Consider the following 11,632-nt stretch of genomic DNA (forward strand, 5'->3'; position numbering starts at 1 on the left):
GAGGTGAGCATTTTATTTATATGGGTGTGTTTGACACTGACAATTACAAATTTGTAGATATAGTTGAATCAGTAATGATACATCCTTTAAATTAATGAGCTCTAATGACATGAAAAGTCAAAAAAAAAAAAAAAAAATACAAATATCACTGTCACAGTGAGACCCATACTCCATTAGGGTTATTAGAACTTCTGTATTTGAGTTTCAAAACAATTTTGATAGTTGAATTTAGCAATTGCAGTGGTGGTAAGAGAATTACATATTTGAAAAGCAAAAGCTGTGACATTTACACCATGTTGAGTTATATTTTATATGTTAGTATATATCTACTAAGAAGGTGTGCACATTTATATAGGTGTGCTTGAAATTTACAATTATACATCTATAGATATGATTGAATTTAGGAGTTGCAGTGACAATTACGGAAGGACATTTTTATAAAACAAAAACTATGACATTCATATCAAATTCAGTGTTTACTTTATATATTAATATATATATATATATATATATTTTGTTGTTGTTGGTGGATCCTCTTTCTACCCAAAATAATAATAGATATGTTCTTCCAATTTTTCTGGGTAAGAGAAATGTTGTTAATCATTGGATTTATTGTACCTATTATTTTACGTAATTCATAAAAGCCATGTATAACTACTCTATTTATGTTTTTTTATTGGTATAGCAACTCTATATAAAACCACGTAAAGTGAAAATTTGTAATATAGCTTTAGACTCAACTAATTTTAATCCATGTTAATTAATTTTTCATGGTTTTTTTAACAAGTGAATAGTTTCTTAAATGTATAAAGTCCTTTAATATTTATTTCTTATGGATTAAGAACATAAAAAACATATCTTTTTTATTTTAGACGATTTTGCCTATTTTATATTTCATTACTTCTTTTTTCTCATTCCAATCATCAACGTAATAGACTCTCTCTCTCTCTCTCTCATATATATATATATATAGTCGTCAACATTCTAAGTTGAAAATTTTTACAAAATTGAAGAGATAGTTCTACAATCAAGTTGTAGTATTTTGATGATTGCTATATTTTGAATCTTATTTGCTATATTTTGATGATTGTTTACTTGAGATTGAGCTGCATAATAAGAGATGTACATTTCGTTTGTTTGCTTGGATGAAAGAGTGAATAATTGTTGAAGGTTTTTTCAATTGAGATTGGAGATTGAACAATGTGCATTTTGTTTGTTATAGCACTTGTGTCCTTTAAACAATTGGAGAGTGTATTTAATTCATTTATTTTCATTTTGAGAGTCTTTGGAGTTGTTATATTTTGGTTTTAGAAGAGTATGATTCGATTTGGACTTGTTGGGATTGTTCGTTTGTGCTTGTTTTCATTGAAAATTTCTTTGGAAACTTAGAAAATTTGTTGTGGGGTCGACACTAGCCTTCTGGGGGGTCGACACCACCTTGCGGCCCTGTCCTTAATATCTTTGTTGGTTAATAAGGTCGACACCAGGGGCTCTAAGGGTCGACCCTTCCCTTGTTGTGTTGTTCTGGGTTACATTTTGAAATTTAGGGTTGACACCACTAGTTCCAAGGGTCGATCCTTGCTCTCTGCACAAATTAGTGTCTCAGCTTTTCTTCCTAAGGGTCGACACCTCTGTCTGAAAGGTCGACCCCTGTGAGTAAAATTCTAGATTTTTGGTTCAGTTTTGGGGCTCTACTTTTGGAGATTTGACTTCTTCTTTTCTTTGACTTTAGGGCTATTATTCTACCATTATAAGTAGACTCCAAACACACTTTTCTCATTCACACACACTTTCTTTCTCTCTCTCTCTCTCTCTCTCTCTCTCTCTAAACCGTGAATCCCTCTATCTCACTCTTTGAAGCTCACATTTTTTCCACTTAGATCTCTAGATCTACTCGCATAAAGGCATCTTTTCACCTTGGTCCTTTGAGAAAGATTGTAGATCTTGTTAAGGGTTTTCTTTTGATCCAAGAGTTTCGCGGTTTCTTCGACTTTGGTTCTCTTTGAGTTTTGTTTTTCACTTGAAGAAGTAGGGTTTATTTCTTAAACTCGATATGAGTTCAGTAGCATATTGTAGACACCCCATTTTTGACCGACCTTAAGACTCAGACGTCATTGATTGAGCGCTCGGTGATTGTGCATATTGTGCTCGTTCTGAGGTTTCGGAGTTTCGGCTGAGGTCCTTACCCCCGGACCTCGGGACCCTTTTATGCTTTGCTTCGGTTTGTGGACTAGGTCTTGCTTTTTCTTCCCAGAGGGAGGGAGAGGTCTTGTAGACCATCTCTCAGTGGCCGGAGGCTACTTTTCGTGGTTGCAGGCCACTATTCCCGTTTGGAGACCAGTTTTCAGTTTTCAGAGCCATCGGCCGTGCGCCTCGGTTCGGAACCGCTTAACATTCTCCGTTTGGCATGGTTTTTGGCACACACCTTGTTTCCTCTGTCTAGAGGGACACTGCGGCCCGGGAGACCACCTTTGTGGTCACACGCCACTTTTGGTGCTTAACAGCCTGTTTTCGGGGCACCCGGCCGCGCGTTTTGCCCCCCGAACCCTCGTTTTGCATCGGTGTTGGCTCATTTTTGGCATGAACCTTGTTTTCATCGTTTGGAAGGTGGTACAAGGGTGGGAGACCATCTTTTCTCTTGGAGACCACTTCTCTCTTAGCTAGTCAATTTTTTTTGTCGGGAAACTGGTCTCCTTGATTTTTGAGCCACATTTGATGGTCTCTCACCACACCACTAGCTTACATTCAGTTGGGAGACCATCAAATGGGCTGGCCGACCACTTTTCCTTGAGGGAGACCACTCACCCTGGTCGGCCGACTACCTTAACTAGTCGGCCTGCTTCCTCTAGTTTTGTCTCTGTGAGTTGTTGCCAGTTGTGCTAGTTGGAAGGCACAGACTGCATCCTCCATGCACGTGTATGGAGGATCTTTGGCCTTGGTTTTTAGCTTCTTTGAGAAGATTTGGCCTCCTTTGTCTATAAAGGAAGGCCTCCCTCTCTTTTGTGAGGGTTCAGATTTTGGTTAAGGCACATACACATATCTCTCTTTTTGTCTCTATATTTAGGCTTAGGAAGTGTATTGTTCTTGACCCTTTTGCACCACACCTCATAGCCTAACACTTTCACCATCAACCCAAGGTTCTTGGAGGTCATTTTCAGAGGTTAAGGAGCCGGGTTTTTGGTCCAGAAGTTGCTGTCTTTGTTGAGCTTCAAGGGTAACTCATTTTCTCCATTTTTAAGCATTATTTTGATCCTTCTCTTAGCCTCATTTGCATGCTTATTTGAGGTTTGTTTTCAACTGAGAAAATCTTTATTTTTAAGCATTATTCATGTTTGTTTAAGGCCATTTTTCTGTTGGAGGTCATCTACCCTCTTGCATGCTTCATTTAGTCTTGTTTTGAGCCATGCCTTAAAACCTTTGTGTTGACCTTTGCTTGGCCTTTTAGCCACTGAAATCCAATGGATTTTCAGTGGTTGGCATGCTGTTTTGAGGGCCAAAATCAGAGAGGGGTGACCCTCTCTCTTTTGGCCTTGTTTGTTTGCATATTTGGCCTTTCCAAGGAGCCTATATTTTCATACTTTCTAGCCTTGGTTCAAGCCATTTTTAGTGACTTTTAGGACCTGTCTAGACTCTGTCTAGGGCTGGTTTGGTCACCTCATGTTTTCCTCTTGCATGTGTAGAATAATTCTCTTCATAGCTTATCAAAGGAGCATGTCATTCTTGCATGTATCGGTCATGTTTCAGTGGGTTTTTGGTCATTCTTTGGCATATCATAGCTCTGTCTTTAGCTGGTTTAGTGGCCTCTTGAATGCTTCACATGCTTGTAGTGTAAACCATGCTTACTAGCTTACATTGCATGTTGTTTTGGCCATTGATTCTAGCATATTTTGGCCATACTTCAAACTGATTTTGTTCATATTTTGGGCTGCCTTAGCTTTGTTTTGAGGCCTCTTGGTCGAATGATGCTTGCCATTCATACTTGTAGTGTAATGTCCTTGTCTAGCCTTGAGTTTTGGAGCCCCTTGCATGCTTAACTTGAGGTGTTTTCATGTCTTGGCATCATTGAGCATGTTATTTCAGAGCCTATACTTGTGCCATGTTCCCATGTTTTCCACTCTTTAAATGCGTTTAAGAGTTGTGCTTGTATACCTCATTTATGGGCCATTGAATGAGCTTCATTTTTGTGCATTTCAAGCCATCATCTTAGTCCATTTTGCCACTGTTTTGGGCCTGCATAGGGACTGTTTGGGGTTGGTTTGTTTATTTGGGCATTGCTTTGCATACCTCTAGTGTAATGCACTTCACTAGTTTCGGTATTTGAGCCATTCAACATGCATAACATGAGTTGTTTGCATGATTCGGGACCATTTTGTATGTCATTTCAGAGCTGAAACATGTGTTGTTATATGCCATATTTCATCCTTTCCATGCTTTCATACAGTTGTATCTTGTGCTCTAGGCTTTGGGCCCTTGCATCTTGCATGTGTTTTGTTGCCTCATTTTCATCATGTATGACCACTGATTTGGGTGTGGCTGAGGCCTATTTATTTTGATTTAAGTCTATTTTGCATCGAGTATGCCATTGTAGTTCATAGCATTGAGTATGCCGCGTTGTCACATGTTTGATCATTGCATTGTGCATGCCTTGTTCACTTCATTGTGTATGATAGTCTTCACATGTGCATTGTGTATGACATATAGTATCATGTGTATTGAGTATGCAATTGTTAGTTCGTAGCATTGTGTATGCTAGTTTGCATGTTTGCACGTCATCCTTTGCATGTTTGCATGACTTGGTTGCATCACCTTAGGATTGCATGCTTGAGGTCGCATTGTGCATGCCATTCTACTTGTTGCATTGTGTTTGGAATAGGAGTTAGTCCAAACATGATAAACGAGGGACGTTTCATACTCCAAGTGATGAAACGTGCCTCGATTCTCGGTCGCCGACACTCTTGACTAACACATGATGGAGTTTAGGCATTTATGTGTTTATATGTGCATTCATTTCACATTGAGTCGTGCAATCCGACTCCTCGGCCATAATGCATCGAGATGCATGGTTGGTGGCCCGAGGATCAAGGGCTACACTCCCTAGAGCTTATGCAATGATGGGGAGAGTGGTCGTGCACACATGTGTTGCAAATACCTTGCTTTCTCTCTCTCTTGCCTTTGTTGCAGAAAATGCAGAAACCAGGAGAAGAAACTGGTCGGCCGACTAGGTTTTTTGGCAGGCCGATCACCTTTCCTGGTTTTCACCACCAAGGGTGGTCGGTAGGTGGTCTCCAATGCCTATAGCTGGTCGGCAGCCTCCCCCTAGATTCCCAGGGTAGAGTTTCATCTCTTTGGAGCTTTGTGCAAGTTTCTGAAATCAATTGTAAACAAAGGCGAGCTGGGACATCGCGATGGATTTCCCGACAAGGTGACTCGAGTATGCATGCATCTTTATCATTCAAAGCAGAGCTGAGGCAGCCCATTTTACATAGTTTGCATGCTAGTTTAGTTAATTTGTTAATTAGCTAGTGTTGTGTTATAATTAGTTAATTAGATTCTGTATTATTTATTCAGACCCTCCGAGAGAGGGCAATGTTGTAATAAGTGTGTGTGTGTGTGTGATGTATGTCTTCGAACCCCACGTCTTTCTCCCTTTCATTTACCAGCTTATAATGGTTAGTTTTAGGGCACGTTTCAATTAGCATCCTTATGCTCGTATGTTTGCATCCATTCATCTGTTTTGCATGCACCGGGCTCGGCGCATCATATTAACTGCATCGTATTTCAATTCCAAGTTGACACATGTTACCTGTAGCATCTCATATGCCATCTTAGAATAACCGAGCCTATCTTAGTTACATTCTTGCATGTGTTGCATTAGGCATCTTAGCATAATTAGGATTCATGCATGTTTTCTAATTAGCTTCTTTTTTTGGCTTGGAGTATTTAGTAAGTGTTTATGCTTTAGCATCCTTGCATGCGTGTGAGTGACTGCCATGATAGCATACTTACCATGAGGCTATGTGCTTATGTGATATAACTGCCTGAATGCCTGTGGGTGAAGGTTGGGTTGCTTGAATTGGAATAATTCGTCGAAACCCGTGTTTTAGCCTACTTGCGAGTAGCAAACTTCAATCCATTTTCAAAACAAACGAATATGCGATGCTTTGTTCCAACTTAGGCAATCTAGTCTATACTTGTATGCTGTGCGCATCACATAGTAATTCTAGGTTAATAACCGGAATAAGAGCACATGTGTTTTCAAAAACAAGATATCATGCTTAGTAGTAGCCGATCTTTGATCGGGCGAGCGGGGGTGCTCATGAAATGACCTTCCCCAATCGTACCCAAGTTCCCGAGCCGAGGCAACTTTGGTGATGACGGACACGTGGCCTAAGGCATGAGTCAGGGTTTCCTCAATTCTCCCAAAATAAAATATTTAGGTGGCAACTCTGTATTTGGCAAAACAGTCCATGTTTGGCACTTCTTTCTAAAATCAGTTTTTCAAAATGATTTGCTGGATTTGGACTCTTTGGTGATTTATCGATCTTGCATTGCACTTTGCGAGATTAGATTCAAAATCGTGACATCGAGTCCGAACTGTAGTGAGCTCAATGAACAAAACGGGATTTTCCCAGGACGTTCGGGGACATCTACACATATTTGTGACCTATTTTGTTATGTATATTTGGTAGTCATTTGATATGATTTCTACCATTGTTATTTGTTATTTCAAAAGATCTATAGATTTGGGTGTTTTGGGTTAAACTTGGGGTTTGGATTTCAAATGTAAAAGAGAGATTTTCAAATGAGTTCTTGAATCAGGTGATGATCTTGTATTGGTGTTGAGATATGTTGACATGGTGGCTTTCATTTACTCAAAAGTGATTTTCAAAGAAATGAAGTTTTACTCTAAAATCATGGAGGGACCGAATAAAAAAAAAGAAAATGAAGTTTTACTCTCGATGGAGGCACCGAATAAAAAAAAGCTAACTAGCTAATCTAAGCTAATTAAACTAATTATTACACAACAAATTAATTTACTAATCCTAGTTAACTAATTATTACAAAACAAATTGAAATAGCTAATGCATTAACTATTAAAGGTACAAAACAAATGCTTAATCTAGCTAAGTAAAGAAGCTAAATAAAGCAGTAAACAGAGGTGCCCTCAAAGGGAAGAAAGCATGCATGTCCGGTTGTGTCGCTCGGAAATCCGTCGCGATGCCCCAATTTGCCTCTGCTTGCAATTGTTTCCAGAACACTGCACAAAGCTCCAGAAAGCTAAAACTCCGTCATGGGAACCTGTGGGAGGGGTGCTGACCAGTTGTTGAGGAAGGAGACCACCTGCCGACCACTTTCTGTGCTGAAAACTAGAAAAAGTGGTCGGCCAGCTAGTAATACTGGTCGGCCGACCAGTTGTTGCTGCTGAATTCCAATTTGCTGCAACAGAGAGCAAGAAAGGGCATGGCAATGTATTTGCAAGATATGTGTGCACAACCACCCTCCCTATCATTTCACAAGCTCAAGGGACTGTGGTTCTCGACCCTCGGGCCACCAATCGCGCATTTCAATGCATGATGGCCGAGAGGCGAAGTTGCACAATTCAATATGAAAATGAATGTACAAGTAAACACATAAGGCCTAGAACTCTATCATGTAGGATCAAGAGCATCGGCGAGCGGGATTAAGGCACGTTTCATCATTTCAAGTATGAAACGTCTCTCGTTTCCCGTGTTTGGACTAACACCTATTCCAAACACAATACAACACATAACATGGCATGCACAATGCGACTTAAGCATGCAAACATGCAACTACATGGCATACTCAATGCAATGTGATATGATTAACTTAACAAAGCTAATGATATGCGAACAATGCTAACACATGCATGCACAATGCAATGAAACATAAGCATACACAATGCGATGAACTACATGGCCTACTCAATGCATGCACAATGCAATGAAACATAAGCATACGCAATGCAATGAAACATAAGCATACGCAATGCAATGAACTACGTGGCATACTCAATGCACTAACAACATAGCATACACAATGCACGAAATAACATGACATACACATTGCTAAATGCTAAGAACTAGATGGCATACTCAATGCAATGGAATCATAAGGTTCTTAACACAATGTAATGCATGCATGCACGATGCAATGCAACAAGGGCAACAACATGCAATACACCAAGCATGCAACAACATGAAAACCACATACTCAATGGACTTAAACCAAAATGGACAGACCTCAGTCATGCCAAGACAGTGGCCATAGCACCAAAACAAAGGCACCAAAAGGCAAGGTATGCATGCACAATGCATTGGCCAACCAAGTAGGCCTAAGAGCACAACCCTCAAGAAGGCTCAAGGAGTGATAAAAGTGGAAGTGTAACAACACTAAGTGCACTGAAATAAGGCAAGAAATGATGCCAAATCATTTAATTAACACAAGTATGGCATGCAATGGTCCTTAAGTATTAAAGCTAATAAAGAGGACTACTAAGGAGGCATGCAATACATGGAAAATATGCATGAACTAAGCATGGACGAGCTCAAGTAGGTCAAAACAAAGACCTAAACATGCTGAGATGAGGACTCAAAGACCTAGGCATGCAAGCATACAAGGTAAGCCATAAACTAGGCAACAATGCACAATACTCAAAGACACTTAAAGAGTGAATGAAGTGGGAACATGGTAGTCCTAGATGCTCTGAAATGTCATGTTAGATGATGCCAAATCATGTACACAACACAAATGAAGCATGCAATGGTGCTCAAAGCTTGAAGCAAGCAAGAGCACTTGTACTACAAGTATGCAAAATATGAAACATGTGATCAAGGCAACCCAAAACAGTCCTAGAACATGTTAAAATAAGTCTAAAATATGCATGGAAGGAAGCCAAAATAAGCTAGCATGGAGGGCATAAGGCATGATGCACACAAGGCAAATAAGGCGGATTACACTACACCTATTAAGACCAAGCATGGAATGACTTAACCAATAAAAATCAGAGTTATATCATGGCAAAATAACCCCAAATAAGCACTGAAATGATGGCTCACAAGCTAAGGCATGAAGGCATACACAATGGTTCATGTTAAGGCATAAAGGGGCCAACCCTCCAACGCATTGAATGATTGATAAATGCAAGTGTATGAGCACGAAACATGGACTGAAATCACATAATAAATGATGCCAAATCATTCAAATAGTCCAAGTGGAGCATGTTAGTGGACTTGATACACAAAGCTAATAAGCTAGAATGCACTATAGCTATACAAAACAAGTCATGCAAGGTCAAAACAACACAGATCAGAGCTAAAGCATGCTAGAATGACATGTGAAAGCATGATGCTTGTTAGGCTATTTCATGGAATTGCATTACAAGTGCATGAAACATGCAAAGGCCAACCAAATCAAACCCTAACAGAGGTATGACATGGAAAAATAAGCCCAAGAACGTGCTGAAATGGACTCAACATAAGCTATAATGACATGCTACTTCATGAAGCATACAAAGCTAGTGTGTGTGATTTACACTACAAGTGTATTATGCATGCAAGGGATGACTAAAACAAGCAAAAACAGTGGTAAGCCTCAGCAAAATAACCACAAATACATGCTAAGAACAAGCCAACACAAGCTTAAAACACATGCTCAAACATGAGGCATATATGGCAAGTATTCAAAATACAAGGAGAGGGGATGACCCCCTCCTATTTAAGACTCCAAAACCACATTTCCACTACTGAAAATCCTCTGGAATACTTGCCATACAAGGCAAATAAGGCGGATTACACTACACCTATTAAGACCAAGCATGGAATGACTTAACCAATAAAAATCAGAGTTTTATCATGGCAAAATAACCCCAAATAAGCATTGAAATGATGGCTCGCAAGCTAAGGCATGAAGGCATACACAATGGTTCATGTTAAGGCATAAAGGGGCCAACCCTCCAACGCATTAAATGAGTGATAAATGCAAGTGTATGAATACGAAACATGGACTGAAATCACATAATAAATGATGCCAAATCATTCAAATAGTCCAAGTAGAGCATGCTAGTAGACTTGATACACAAAGCTAACAAGCTAGAATGCACTATAGCTATACAAAACAAGTCATGCAAGGTCAAAACAACACAAATCAGAGCTAAAGCATGTTAGAATATGGACAAAAGCTTCATGAAGTTAAGCCAAAAGCATGCTAGAATGACATGTGAAAGTATGATGCATGTTAGGCTATTTCATGGAATTGCACTACAAGTGCATGGAACATGCAAAGGCCAACCAAACCAAACCCTAACAGAGGTATGACATGGAAAAACAAGCCCAAGAACGTGCTGAAATGGACTCAACATAAGCTATAATGACATGCTACTTCATGAAGCATATAAAGCTAGTGTGTGTGATTTACACTACAAGTATATTATGCATGCAAGGGATGACTAAAACAAGCAAAAACAGTGGTAAGCCTCAGCAAAATAACCACAAATACATGCTAAGAATAAGCCAACACAAGCTTAAAACACATGCTCAAACATGAGGCATATACGGCAAGTATTCAAAATACAAGGAGAGGGGATGACCCCCTCCTATTTAAGACCCCAAAACTACCTTTCCACCACTGAAAATCCTTTGGATTTCAGTGGTAGAAAGGTCATGCAAAGGCTACAATAAGAGCCTAAAGGGATGCCTCAAAATAAGGCCTAACAAGGCCTAAGAGGGGGTAGATCACCCTCAACGAAAAAGTGACCTTAAACAAACTTTTTAAGCATGCAAAAATAGAACTTTTTCTAGTTAAGAGCTAAGCTTAAAACAGTATGAAAGTAAGGCTAAAAGCTTAAGCAAGAATGGGAGATTTAAGGGTTAAAGACTCACCCTTGAAGACCTTCTTTACCACTGCAACTCCAGCACCCTCTTTGAACTCAAACTAGCTTAAGAACTTCAAAAACAACCTCAAGAAGCCTCAGCAACAAAAGCAAGGTGTTTGAGTGTGTGTTTGTGTACAAAAGTATGACAAATCTACATTTTTAAGGCACAAAACAAGAACAAAAGAGAGATATAGATACAAGGCTATATGTATATCTCAAGGGAGATTTTTTTGAACCTAGAGGAGGGAGGAGGAGCCTCCCTCTTATAGAGAACAAAAGGCAAAGCTTCTCCAAGAAGTTAAGGGCCAAGGCAATCCCTTTATACACGTGTATGAAGGATGGCTCTGGTGCCCTCCAGTTGTGCCAACTGGAGGAAAATATCTCCAAAAAGGTGTCAAAAAGCAGCCGACCACTTAAAGTGGTCAGCCAACTACTTAAGTGGTCGGCTGACCACTCTAAATGGTCTCCCAGAACAACAACTGGTCGGCCATGGTGGGAAAGAGTCCAGAGGATGAAAACAAGCAAATGGTGTGTTGGCCGACCACTTTTGATGGTCCAAAGACCAGGGAGACCAGTTGTTAGACCAGAAAACTGGCTGGCAGGAGGAAAAGTGGTCTCCAAGGAAAAATATTGGTCTCCCACCCTTGTACCACCTTCCAAACAAGGAAAACAAGGTTTGCACAAAAAACAAACCAAAATGAATGCAAGACGAAAATTTGGGAGGCAAAGCGCGCAGCCGGG

The sequence above is a fragment of the Camellia sinensis genome, chromosome 7 (genome assembly GCF_055761805.1).
Source record: "Camellia sinensis isolate YWXY chromosome 7, ASM5576180v1, whole genome shotgun sequence".
NCBI lineage: Eukaryota > Viridiplantae > Streptophyta > Magnoliopsida > Ericales > Theaceae > Camellia > Camellia sinensis.